Here is a 14,912-nt window from a genome sequence, read left to right as displayed (position 1 = left end):
TGTCTGGAAACCTCGTGACATATTTAGATTGTTGAAAAAATAGAGCCCTTCCAATGAATTCTTCTATCTACTGCATATTACTAATATTTTATTTGAATAACCCAAGGGAAATAACCCATACCACCTGCAGAGTTTAGCGAAGCGATCAATATTTGATTCTCACGATCAGCCCACCTAATCAGCCCACATTTCACTACTCACAGTTTTGAACTGCTAAACATTATTATTGCACTTCCTTAATTTGAATCTTAAACATTAAAGACTTCATTCATATATTTTTATACATAGATACTTTTTTGAATGCCCATTACTCCGATAATTCTGCATTTTTACAGTTACACTTTTTCCATGACAGTAGATAAAGATTTTATTCCACAACTTATTTGTAGTGGCTTCATGCAGGCATAGCGTGGGTTCCATCCTCAATTGCCAAATTTCACTTAACACTGCAACAGCGCTTTTCTCACGGTAAAACAATAGTTTTTCTGTGAATGACAGCAGTTATACAATTCCTAGATGCCTTCGCTAAGTAGAATAATGTCTTTGCCTCTCACCAACCTCCGACAACCTCTCTCGCCAACCTCCAACAATTTCTTCTTCCTCCAGCTGACAGTTTTTTTGTACTTTTTCGTGACGGAAAATACACCTTTTGTGGCAGTCATAACGAAATTGCTTTCTTATATCAGCGTAATAAGGCGTTTCAATAGAATAGCTTTACCCCCGGGAATTACCGGGTACACCAGCTAGCATATATATATATATATATTAATATATTATATGATGAAACGCACGCACCCCACTAAGTAAGATTGTTCTTTATATCGAGTTTTGATCTTGATATTAACTCTCACGCGCACTCTTAACCTTTCTGTCCCATCCCTTTCTCAGCCTTCATTCTTTGTTTTCCTTTTCCTCTACTTAACTTGTCTCTTCCTCTCTCTCATTCTTCACTCTCTCTCTCCCCCTCTCAATTCTTCATGGTTTCCTCGCAGCCATTCCCCTTCTTCTCTCCCTTTCTCTTGCTCCTCCTCCCCCCTTCCCTTCGTTCACCCGCGACGTGACTTCCGCCTTCCCGTCGTTCACCCACGACGTCACTTCCGCTGCTGTCTCTCTCGCCTGGCTCTCTCAAGGTAATGGACGACATTTCTTTTCGCTCCGCTCGTCGTCCATAAAAAATTCTGCGTTTGCAATACTTTTTTTCGTTCGGCGTCAACAGCCCTTCTTATCTTGTTTTTCCTTGTCCTGTCCTTTACTGTTTACAATTTGTACTGTCGTTACTGTCCTGTTTTTACCATTTTTTACCCCTCTGCGAAAAGATCTCAGAATTTTTATTGATTTGCTTTTCGCAGGAAGGAAAGTTTTCTTGTCGAAGATACGTCTCGCTTTTATCCTTCGAAACGTAGAGTAGATGAAATCTTTAGCGACTGAAGAAGGGGGTTTTCTTTGTGTTAATTGTCCTGTACTCTATTTTTTTGCTGTTTTTAAATAAATGTCCAGTTTCTTTGGTTTGTGTCTATGTTTCCGTTTCTCATTGTGTTCGACGTCCTTTTTGTGTCCTGTACTCATATATGTGTGTATATGTACATGTAGAGGTAGGTACGTACATATATGTTTATATATATGCATATGTTTTATTTTATTTTATTAATATATTATATATATATATATATATTATATATATATATATATATGTGTGTGTGTGTGTGTGTAAAAAAAAAAGCTTTGAATAGAAAAAGTTAAGCACATAAATATGAAAAAAGTGAAAAAAATAGTACTGGAATACCGGAGGTAGAGTAATATGCTTTTTTAATAAACTACAAAGACATCACAAAAACTGTTATTCAGACTTTCACGTTCCCAAATCGTAATTTTAATTTTAATTTCATATAACCGGTTATTGAAAAGACCGTTAGTTGAAAGGACCAATGAAACATAACCAATTTCAAATGTGTATCTATCAATGTAATTGTATATTTATAGATATAACTTTATTTTTTTGCTCCATTCTCAACCAAAACTGTCCGACGAACGGGAACGTGAAACTCTGAGTAACAGTTTTTTTATGATGTTTTTGCAGCTTTATTAATATAGTATATATATATTATGTAGATTGAAATAGGAATATAGCTGAATAGTGAGTTAGCAACTTCTTACCAGTCTCAACGAGCTTTAATCAACGAAAGTGAAATAATTTCGACACGAATTGGAAATCAGGTTACTATTGTATCATTTAGTTTCTGTCTATGCGAGAATTACTTATGCCTTAACCACTTCTTGAACGTAGATTTACAAATATTACAACTAATTCTCATCATCATCATCATCATTATCGTCGTCGTCATCGTCGTTGTCGTCGCCGTCATCATCATCATCCTCACCATGATCGTTGTCGTCGTCGCCGTCAATAAACACAGTTCATTATTTGCGTTCGTCATTCGCAGTGCCAAACCTCTTCCTAAGACTTTCGAACGTTAAGCCGCCTTCGTTTCCGTTGCTAGTTCCGGATTTAGGTATAAGCGAAACGAACAACAGTTTAGCGTTTCAAAATACTAAAAAGCAATTTATGTTTTCGATTTTGTGAGAACTTCTGGCGTGATTTTGAATAAAGAGCTCCAAAATTTATGCTGCTTAAAGCCTTAGCAAGTCTAAATCCAGTATTATCTGTTACAGTCATTCGAGCTGAACCCCGTCACAACCACTCCCGTGCTTACATTTTCCCAGCAAATATTAACGTGCAGAAGTCTATAGCTATGATCGGCTGCATTACTCTCACTACTCCAGAAGAGCCTGCAAATAGATATCAGCACTGTCCTTCCCCGCCTATCCTGAATTATCAACAAAACAACTATATAGAAAGATTAGACGTGTGAATAGCAATTTTTATTTTATTAATAACAAATGGAAGCATCTAAAAACTTTGTAGATTTTCTCAATTGCTGATATTCACTTTACATTTCTGTAGATATCTGTCAGCAAGAAAAAAGGAAAAAGAAAAAAAAACGTGGGCATGAAGGAAATTCCAGAGAATAGTGGCGCTATGAAGGAAGGGATGATTGAGGAAAGTGTTTAGTAAACAATATGTGAAGAGTGAGCTAAATATCGAGATGAGGAAAAGCATGTGTGTCGAGTAGAGCGAAGAGGTCTTTGTAGAGCGAAAGGGTCTTTGCAAGTCCAGATGAGGTAGAGAGTTGACGTTGCAGGAATATAAGTCAGATATCGTAAACTTGCTGGTATGTAAATTTTTGCCTATCGCCTGAATAGTTTTTTTCCTCTTTATTACTTTCTTGGATTTTGATGTAATTCGAACAGAAGCTAATTTTGTATGGTGGATTATCTTTTACCTTTTATCTTTTATCTTTTACTTGTTTCAGTCATGAGACTGCGGCCATACTGTGGCACCGCCTTGAAAGATTGCAGTCGAATGAATCGCTCTCAGTACTTATTATATTTTTAAAGCCTAATACTTTTTTGTGTGTACCTTTATGTGTCTGTGTGTGTGTGTGTATTTGTCCCTATATCTGTTTTAATGTTGAACGCATTGCGCTTTCTGTATTGTAAGTTACTGATTCTAAAAAGAAGAATCAATAAGATGGCTGCCAAAATTTGTTTTAAATACTACTGGATTCGATATGCTCGACCAAAACAGTCAAGGTGGTGCTCTAGAATGATCTTTGTCCAATGAATGAAACAAATAAAAATATTATAGAATAACGCAAGATTTTGTACATACTGACTAAGATAAATGAAAGGACCTAGTCCTAGGATTTGTAGCGACTTCGAAGGTTTTAATATCTGTTCTTCAGGTGTAGGTAGGACAAGGTGCATGACTGTTCATTTGATATACCTCAACGCTGTCGCAGAAAAATTAATAGAGTGAATGTTCCCTAAGTCACTCTTATATGAAGGAGTACAAGTCTTAGTGCACAGTGACTGGGTTACATGAGAGTAATGCATGAGTGCGGAAGGTTAAGGAAAAGTGAAACTGATATTGACTGTATTGCTGTTTGTGTAATTAGAAATTCCTCGCTTGTAAATAGCAGGTATTTGGAATTCGTAACCGAACACTATGTTTTAATGATGTCTTGCATACTTTGATGTTAATAGAATGTTAATTGGAGACAGTCCCGTTAATGAACATTGGCAGGAAACTTCCGATCCAGTAGATGCAATAGAGTTCATGACGACCAGAGAGAATTCAGTGTTTTGCTTATTTTGAGGGCATCGGCCTTATTTTCACAGAAGTGAGTAATTAATGTTTGATAGAAATGGCTAGCGAGTGAAGGTGAGTGACTATTGGCATGTTTGATAAAAGAAGAAATTCTTCGTAGATCTGGTTGTACGAAACTTCACTGCTGGTTATTGAGAAAAGAAAGAAACTGAAGGTAATTAAGGAGACGGGGATTTACGGGTATTTCTATCATCTTGGAAAAGTTAGAAGTACGAGGAGGAGATGAACGGTGAAATTTGAAGCAGAAAAAGTTATAAAAAAAACAACGTTTAAATGTTGGGTTAAAAAAGCTTTGAATAGAAAAAGTTGAAGGCTGTTATCTATAGCTTCATCTGATTCGAGTTTCACTGTTCCAAACGAGAATTTTACGAGGGCTTGCTGAAGTGTTCCTGACTTTGGGTAAAAGAAAATACACCAGGATCAGTTAATTATGTTTTTACTCAACATATTCCTCTCTCATATTCACATACTTATTGCAGCGGTCCTCCATTTTTTTCTAAGCTCTGTTAAAGAACTTGGAAGGTTGGGGCCCCCAAACGGGCTTTCGCGATACCCTTGACGCCAAGAACTCAGTACACCCTCATATGTATGATTTAACTATATGTACGCTGTGTGCATTGATTATACTCGTGTTACATAAAGCTTATGTAATTTTTTGTGGAGGTCGAGGATAGAAGCTCCAAATTCCGCATATGTAGTGTCACAAACTACCTAAGGACCTTTTGCTCATATCAGAAAGACGAAAGATGGAACTCCCTTTCTAGTACTGCAGGCACCACAAACAACAATAACGCTAAGAACACAAATCCATTACTCTGACCTTTACATTGTCAAAGCAAAGGATTCAATACAATAAAGCCAAAAATAGTTAAAACTATTGACACATCCTAGAACTACCAACATCCTTTTTGTGAACCATTAAAAACAATCCTATGATCTGGAGAGGACACACTTAAACACACACAGTTGACCGAAACTTCGAAATTATATCGTTGTTTAAGAACATATACATGCACACACACTCACACATACACACATATACAGACACAATATTCTTTCATTCTTTTATATATATAAATACATATATACATACACATACTCACACACACCGATGTACACATGCACCCCCCCCCCACATACCGTATCTAGTTAATGAGACGGATGGAAAATACGAGAATTTTTATTAATCACGACAATTGTTTCAACACGCCTAGCATCGATGTCTCACGGGTGGAATACTTAACAACTGGTTCAGGAGCATCCGACGGTGCAGACGTGTCTCTTCGAGTGATAAACAGATACAACTTGTTATTCTATTATCAATCTTCTATATAAATGAAATTATATCCTTTACTTTGCTGCTTTTCTTCACAAGAACTGAGAAGATACACAGCAGAACTGTTTGTTGTACCTGTTTATCACTCGAAGAGACATGTCTGCACCGACGGGTGCTCCTGAACCAGTTGTTAAGTACCCAAACCAAGAGGAATCGATGCTAGAATTGTCAAAACAATTGTAGTGATTAATAACTCTTGCATCTTCCATCTTCCGTCTCTTGTTAACCAGGAGCATAACGAACATTTTGTTTACCAGTAAACTACCAGGTATAAACCATTTGTTTTATTATCTAATACATTATATATATAAATATATATATATATATATATATATATATATATATAATATATATATATATATTGGTAAAAACGGTAAGATAACAAAAGAAAGAGGCCTCAATATTATGTAAATAGAAGAAATTTATCTTTACAATAATATGTGACAATTATTCAATAGCCAAGATGAAACTCTGAGTTTCGGAATCCACAACACCATCTCTTCGGTTATCTGGCCAGATAACCGAAGAGATGGTGTTGTGGATTTCCACCTCGGCATCCGAAACTCAGAGTTTCATCTTGGCTATTGAATAATTGTCACATATTATTTTAAAGATACGTATATATATATAATATATATATATATATATACACCTTAAAACGTTGTTGCGGATTTCCTTCTGACCTTGTGTTCCTTGAACAGAAGAAATAAAAAAAAAACGAATGACATTTTGTCTGATGTTCTACCAATTCATAATCTTATGTAATGATTGATTATAAAATACACGAATTCTTAGTGACTGAGAGAAAGAATTAGGAATGAGTCACTTGTTAAGAAAACATTACAGGAAATATTTATTGATATCGGATGGGAGTAAGGCGGTTTTGTAACCTAGGGAAAAATGTTCTAGAGTGAAATGAGTTGGTTGGTTCAACGGGAAACCAAGTATTTTCTTCAATTACCCTGGTATTTCACCAATATAGCAGCAAGCTATGACATCACTTCAAAATTTGAGAAAAGTTTGAGAATCAAACAATTTCCACCTTCACCTCTTATACATCAAAAGCTTTGCTATTCTGCCTTCCGATCAAGGTCGACTAAGAGATGTTTTGTAGTTTTCGAAGATGAGCATGAATATGTACGTTCCGGGAACTCTGGCCTCACGTGCTCCAAAGACGACCTCAAACTATGCACATTGATGTAAGGTTGAGTTAATCGAAAGACAAAATTGAGAGAAGTAATCTTATTATTGCAAAAGGATATAATTCGGGCTCCTCGACAGCAAGTGCTCCTTGAAAGCTCTCCAAAAGGATTTTGTAATACTCTGATAAAGAATTCCCTCTAATAATTTGGGACTTTACTTCTTGTAGACTCCAGGAACCTAATCCTCCAAACACTACCTAATAAACTTCTAATCAGAAATGTATTGGGTAGAGTCTCAGGAAGTAGTTTGTCGAAGTCTTGTTCCTTTGTTATTTCTTTTATATGTTTATGAACCTCACTGTTGTTTCTCGTGAAATTGTATGATGTTGGTTGTCGGTGTTACAGCTTATTTTTCTGTAGTTGCTGTTTGTGTGTTTTTCTGTAGTTGCTGTTTGTGTGTTTTTCTGTAGTTGCTGTTTGTGTGTTTTCCTGTCATTGCTACTGGGAGTGGTAGTTTACAGGTTTTGTTCGTATTATTGTAGTAGTTTTGATTGTGTGAGTGGTGCTGACATGGGAGTATGGCAGGTTGATATTCACTCTTTCTCCCTCTCCCCTCTCTCCTTCTCCCTCCATCTCTGTTTTCCGACTTCTGGTGCTGCTGTCTCTGTTTGTGTGTTGTTAGCGTTGTTGTGTTTGTGGTGCCGGTAGTACTAGAGAGCGTTCCATCTTTCATTTTTTTGCTGTGGGCAGAAGGTCCTTAGGTAGTTTGTGACACTACATGTGCGGAACCCGGAAATTCTGCTCTCGAACTCCAGACATTTATATATGCTTTATATAACACGAAAAGAATCAATACAAATACCGTACGTATACATAAAGTAAAATATGAGGGTCATTTATAAAAGGTAATGAGACCTGCGAATATCTCTTCACGACCACTAAGCTCATTCCTCCAAATGTGAGGGTGTAAATACGAAGTGAATAAAGCATCACTCGTCCCTAACTGTCGAGGTAAGCTGTATATAGATTCCTTTAACTAATCCAAGAGACGATATTCAATCATCGGAAACATCCGAATGGCCACAGCGAAGAGTTATTTTTATTCATAGCTTTCGTAAACCAGGTGATTTGAGATTCAAATATAGAGATAATACATAATTGGTAGCATGAAATGAACCAACAACCATTTGGATGGTTAGCCTCTTACTTTGCCTACCCAATTCCTTATTATTTGTTTTAATAGGTACATCTACTACACAAGTGGACATACGAGCAATCTTTTACATGGTTGTTCGACTTGCCAGAAATACCAGCCAATTTTCTCTGAAATCGCATTCCACTGTTTTAATAAACGCAGGGCACATTGGATACTGCAATGATAGTTGCTATAAAAAATTTTTTAAAAAGTAATAATAAAACTGGCAGGATAGTCATGGTTGGGATACATTTTATTTAAGGTCTGCTCGAACAAGGTTGATTTGAGAGATGAACAACAGCAGCAACAGGTTTTCATAAGTATTTTATTTATTTATTTATTAAGGATTTCTAAGGCGGCAAAATCGTTTGCAAGCCAGACAAAATGCATAGTGGCATTCCGTCCGTTTTTACGTTCTGAGTTCAAATTCAGCCGAGATGTCGACTGTGCCTTTCATCCTTTACGGGTCGATAGATTAAGTACCAGTCAAGCACTGAGGTCGATGAAACTGATTTACACCCTCTTCCAAAAGTTCAGGCCTTGTGCCTATAGTAGAAAGGCCTATCAATGATTTCTTACATCGAAACAAAGCCTCGAATTTGAGGAAGGGGAAACATTGACTATATTGAATCTAGTATTTCACAGCTACTTTATTTTTATCGACCACCGGAAAGAAGAAATCGGTTTTATAATTAATGAGTGTTTCGATAACTTGCAGTGTTACATCGAGACAGGTGTGCTGTCTAGAAGGAGAAGCTTTTTAATTGTTTAGAAAAAAATAGATAATTAGAAAACGTGTTCCTCTGCATTCTGCTTTCTTCAAATAGTAAATATGCTAATAAAATTCATGCTTTATTTTTATTTATCGTTTTAATTGGTTGACATCGTAAAAGCTGGGTTAAGCTCTCATACCAGGTGCTATATAAGTAATGATTAAACAGTGCCTTGCTTATAAAGCAGATGGTACACTGCAGAGCCCCCACCCACGTGCTGGTGACGTATAAAAGCTCTTACACAAAAGGTCATTTATACTGATTTACTTTAAACAATATCACACACGTCTCTCCAAATATATACATACCCCACCCTAATAATATTTCAACTGAATCACAAGAATTGAATGAATCACCTGACAGCTACATATTAATTCGTAGATGCATATTTCTCAGCCAATCATTCAATTCCTTTTCAGCCCTATATTGCTTTATTTCTACCACTTCTGTTTTATCATCTTTAGATATCACTCCATCGCACTGTTGCAATCTTTCTTGCTCGTCCCCACCCCGTGCCTGACTGTCTGTCTATCTTTCTCTTTCTTTTTCTTTCTCTCTCCCTCGTCCCCCCTCTCTCTCTCTCTCTCTTCCTCATTCTCTTCTCACTTTCTTTTATTCTCTTACCACTGATTTATCTGTAATTACATCACAAAATTTTAACTAATACAACTTAAAATAAATGATACGTAATAGAAACTTTGAAAGACTCAAGTTATCCTTTGTTGATAAATGTCTGAGTCATGTAGGTTATATATATATATATATATATATATATATATATATATATATATATATGCATGTATGTATGTATGCATGTATGTAGGTGTTTATGTATATATGTATATATATATATATATAATATATATATATATAAAGTGTAGGTGGCATATATTTATAAAAATGAAGTTTGAAAACGCCGGCGTTTTCAAACTTCTTTTATACATATATATATATATTTCGTTTTTGGATTTGGTTTGCAAGATTCTTTATATGAGTTCGTGTGTTGAAGCATATTCTGTTGTGTCTGAGGAGAGTCATTTTTTTTTGTGCCTTATAATATAACACACTCACCGGTAAAATTTACACTTTTTTTCCTTATCTTTATTTTCCAAAAATTTTCGTTGCGTCTTGCAACCTTTTCAATAGTTTTGACTCTCAATATATATATATATATATATATATATATATATATATATATATATATTTAAAATATAAAGATATTATTATTAATAAATAATAATATTAGTGGTCAGCAAGCGTAAAACCATATAGGTAAATTTATAAAATAAGGGTAGTAGAAAGTACCAACTTTGCTAGAAATAAGAGTCAGAACTCCGAAGCCACATAAATCTCATTAAAATCTCGATAAAGAATGGTGAAAGCTTAAAAATTTGCCTCTACGGTTTTACACTTGCTGGCCACTAATATTATTATTCATTAATAATATCTTTATGCTTTATATTTATAACTTACGTTCGTTTTTTTAATGTGATTTGGGATTTCAAACGAACACACAAGCATGGTGAGGTGAATATTCTAGCAGACTCTTATTATATGTTTGTGTGTGTGTGCGCGCGCGCGCGTGTGTAAGTGTTAGTGCGTGTATCTTTGAATACATGTACATACATACATACACATACATACATACATACATACATACACACACACATACATACATACATACATACATACATACATACATACATACATACATACATACATACATACATATGCATAAATGAAGGGGTTGACTAACTCTGAAAACACAGCAGATGTCGGCTAAAACCTACAAATATTTGTATTACTTACCATATCCCATCATATGTTGTTGTTATTCGTAATCTTACAGAGGAAGTGATATGTTGGTGTGGGGAGGGTCCTAACCATTTTTATGACCTGAAGATAAGTATGAGGTGAGTGCAGTTAATGTTTGGTTTGCATCCTTGAAGATTAGTCGTTGCAATAAACGTGAGCAGATAAGGAGCTCTAGAAAGTCGTACTATTCCATGAGTCAACAAAATATTTATCGGGCTTACAGTTCCTTTGAATTTTGAGAGGACCCTCCAGGGATGGATCTTATTAAAATTCAAGGTCATTGTGAGATCTATTATAGGGAGGGGCACGGTATATAGTCACAAGCCCTTCTCTGTTGTACGATGTACCGGATGAATCCCACTCTTATAGTTTTGGTAAACCGTTATTTTAGTGTTACGAGCATCACAAAGCGGAAACAGCTCCGACGGTGGGGCAATATTTGTGAAGTTTTCAAAGTCAAACTCTTATATCTAAGTACAAATGAAATACATATCAACGTAAGCCACTCCTTTCTGAGAAATGTTTTCAAAGTATTTAATTTTTATCTCTTCTTATGCTCGGCAGCCACCATAATGATGTTTTTACTTCAAGCTAACGATCTGCTAGAAGTGGTAGACAAATTCATTAAAGTCTCACTCGGCCATAATAATAATAAAAATAAATATACATTTGCTAATCTAGTCCTAGGTATCCTTAGCTTAGTCGTGGTTGGTTCACACAACAGCATACTATTAATTTCGTGCTTATATACTTTAAAAAATAGTCATTTTTATTTTTATTTTTTTGCTGCTGGAGGTATTTCGTCATTGCCAGAAACGAGGGCTTACTACTTATTTAAAGACCCGATCTTCATGCGATGTGTCAGCATAACAAAGACGTAGGAAGAGTGAAGTAAAAAAGGAAAAATAGAAATTTCCGTTGCCTCCTAAGACGGACTGAGGCCGACTATAAAGGCCTACCCTTCCCACTCAGTATCCGACTTCCATTCTACACGAGAAATGTACCCTACCTACATGATCTTATGGTCATTGATATTGAAATTTACAGTAACATTGAACAGTTTACTGTAGTTCTTGTTATAGCAGATTCAGAAGGAGAAATATATGGATGAGGTTAGGGCTGTGGGAAATGCGTTTGTTGTACGCTGAGAGATGAGATGATCATATTTCTTTTACTGTCTTGAGACATTCACTTCTTATCTCTCGTTCATTAACAAATCCGTTATGTACAGCATTCTCATCAGGCCCAGGATACTTGCAGTCATCAGTTTGTCATATAGATTGTTGTTATTGTTGTTTAATTCCAGATTAGCTCTGATCAAGCGAATATACAATGAAATGTATTTCAATCTTTTTTTTTTTGTATATATAGATCAGCGGTTCTCAACCGGATTCTATATGGCCCTCGAAAGTTCATATTAGATTTTGTTGTTAAAATATATGTGCAATAAATTAATTATACTTCTAGAATACACAAAATATTTTAACAAATCTTTTAATACAATTCCTAATGATATTTAACTATAAAAGTATTGAAGGATGTTTAAGCATCAAATGGCTATAAGGGTCCACCCGAGTAAAATAGGAATCAAAGGGTGTCCATTGGTAAAAGATGGTTGAGAATCACTGATATAGACCTATACTCTCCAATATATCCGTCCTACTTTAAGACGGTAATTTGAAGAAATGTGACTGCTATTTCTACTTGGGTGATTGACTGCTACATTCCCTTACGTTGTATATGCTGTATTGCCAGGCACTTCATCTTAAAATTTTCTTGGCAGGGAACAACTTTCTCTTTCTTTGTCATTATATATAAATGTACATTTAAACTTCTAATTTCATTCCGGCGTCTGTGGAAAATTAGATGACGAGATTAAATTGTTTGTTGAAATGGCAAATTTCTTAACCATACACCTTCAGGTCATTCACAAAATAAAAAAAATGCGAGCGGTGATTCTAGGTCTAAAATATTCATTTCGATAATCAAATTTATATGTAGATATGATAAAACATCTAAAGAGAGAACGAAAGTACACCACAGACAATAAATCGTCATGTTGAATGACATTTGATGCTAGATTTAATAGTTTTGATTCGTTCATCTCTCTGAAGTTAGGTACTATGCATCGGTTAAATGTTGAACAGCAGTTTTTAGTACTCATGAGACCAAGATAATTCTAAACCTTTGCCGAGCAACTCATGTGGTAGGTATATCATCAAAGTTTTTGTGATCGACTGTGAGTTGGTAGTCATTACAACATAGAACACAAAACTTTGTAATATTTGCTCCGGCGTCATGAGTTCAAATCCCACTGAGCAGATCTTCGATGTTGCGGCTGTTTTGCTCTGATCGAACAAACTGTAACCAAAGACATTCATCCAGTGACTATCCCATCATTGTTGTATAGCTAGGACTATATTGTCTACGTCTAGAGTGTCCTTCTACTTTTTAAAGTCCACAAAGCGAATTGAAGGAGAATCGTTAGCTTTTCCGCATTGATTTTAATTCTTTCTTATGTTATTTGAAATAGAAAGGCGTATGGCCTAGTGGTTAGGGGCATTCGACTCACGATCATGAGTTCGATTCCCGGCGGTGCGTTGTGTCCTTGAGCAAGACATTTCATTTCATGTTGCTCCTGTCCACTCGGCTGGCAAAAAATTAGTTGTACCTGTAATTCAAAGAGCCAGCCTTGTCACATTCTGTTATGCTGACTCCTCCTCGGAACTACGTTGAGAGCATGCGAGTCTGTGGAGTGCTCAGCCACTTGCACGTTAATTTCACGTGCAGGTTACTCAGATCAACTAAAACACTCATCGTCGTAACTGACGAAATGCCGAGTCTGTTTGAATTAGCACAAAAAATATTTTCATCGTAGGGATTTGTTTTTTTTTTTCGTTTTTTGTTTTGAAGCTCTGTTCATCCTCTGCAACATTAATTCATAGTTTTTGAAATTTGAATATATTTTAGAATCTTTGCTGAAAAACGAGGATTAAAATAAATAGAAAAAAAAACAACGAATTTATCTGACGAGCCAATGTTGTTGTGACACCTAGAAAGTTACCCTCCGAGGCACAAGTCTGGGCAGGGTTGTTCATGGAAGACCAGCAGTCGCCACGCATACTAGCCTCCCTTCTACACGCCACCGATGTTATCCAGTGACGTCGCAGCTCATTTATTAACGTGTGAGTGGCCGAGCATTTCACAGACAGGTGTACCCTTAACGTAGTTCTCGGGGAGATTCAGCGTGACATAGAGTGTGAAAAGGTTGGCCCTTTGAAATACAGGTACAACAGAAACAGGAAGAAAGAGTGAGAGAAAGTTGTGGTGAAAGAGTACAGCAGGGTTCACCACCACCCCTGCCGGAGCCTCGTGGAGCTTTAGGTGTTTTTGCTCAATAAACACTCACAATGCCCGGTCTGGGAATCGAAACTGCGATCCTACGACTGCGAGTCCGCTGCCCTAACCACTGGGCCATTGCGCCTCCTGACGAGCCAATATATATCTCTATATGTCTGCATGTATGTGTGTGTGTATGCGTGTGTGCGCACGCGAAGCTTTATAAATTACAGGGCATGGGCGAGAAGGAAATGCAAGCGTACGAAGAGGAAATCGTGATGACACACACATGCACCTACCCGTCAACTAAACTAGATGCCGGGTGTTACAGACCCCACACTGTGCTATGATTCAGGTGAGTCAGGGTGGGTTACTCATACAGCTATCGCCATCTGATCAATATATCCCTACACTGTGCTCCACAACACGCTAGGCCGACCGTAAACAATATCACGAATATATTCAAAACAAAAAACAAATGTAGATATAATCAACCCATTGTAGACTATGTAATGATGGTGGTGGCAGCAGTGACAGTGATGCTGGTGGTGGGGGTGGTGACGGTTATAGTGATAGTGGTGGTGGTAATTTCGATAAGTGTTTCTTTATCAACTGTGAGTATTAAATTCAACAACCTTTGTCTTATGTTCTCACAACGTGCATAAAATCAATAAAGTAAAGTTAATAGATGGATAAATAAATAAATAAATAGTTTTTTTCTACTCTAGACACATGGCCTAAAATTTTGGGGAAGGAGGCTAGTCGATTACATCGACCGTAGGATACAACTGGTACTTATTTCATCGACCCCGAAAGGCGACATTTCAACTCAGAACGTAAAATCAGAAGAAATTTCGTTCGAGGCTATTCCTTTCAAACTTTCGGGGTCGATAAAATAGGTACCAGGTGTGCACTGGGGTCCATGTATTCCAGTAGCCTCTCTCCACAAAACTTCAGGCGTTGTATTTTGGCAAGTTGGCAAGCTGACAGGGCCGTTAGTTCACTAGTGGTACGCGCAAATAACAACAACAACAATAATGATAATGGTTTCAAATTTTGCCACAAGGGCTGAAATTTTGGGGGC

Source organism: Octopus sinensis, linkage group LG1 (assembly GCF_006345805.1).
Source record: "Octopus sinensis linkage group LG1, ASM634580v1, whole genome shotgun sequence".
Lineage (NCBI taxonomy): Eukaryota > Metazoa > Mollusca > Cephalopoda > Octopoda > Octopodidae > Octopus > Octopus sinensis.
The sequence above is the reverse complement of the archived record's forward strand: the minus strand, read 5'-3'. Positions refer to the sequence as shown.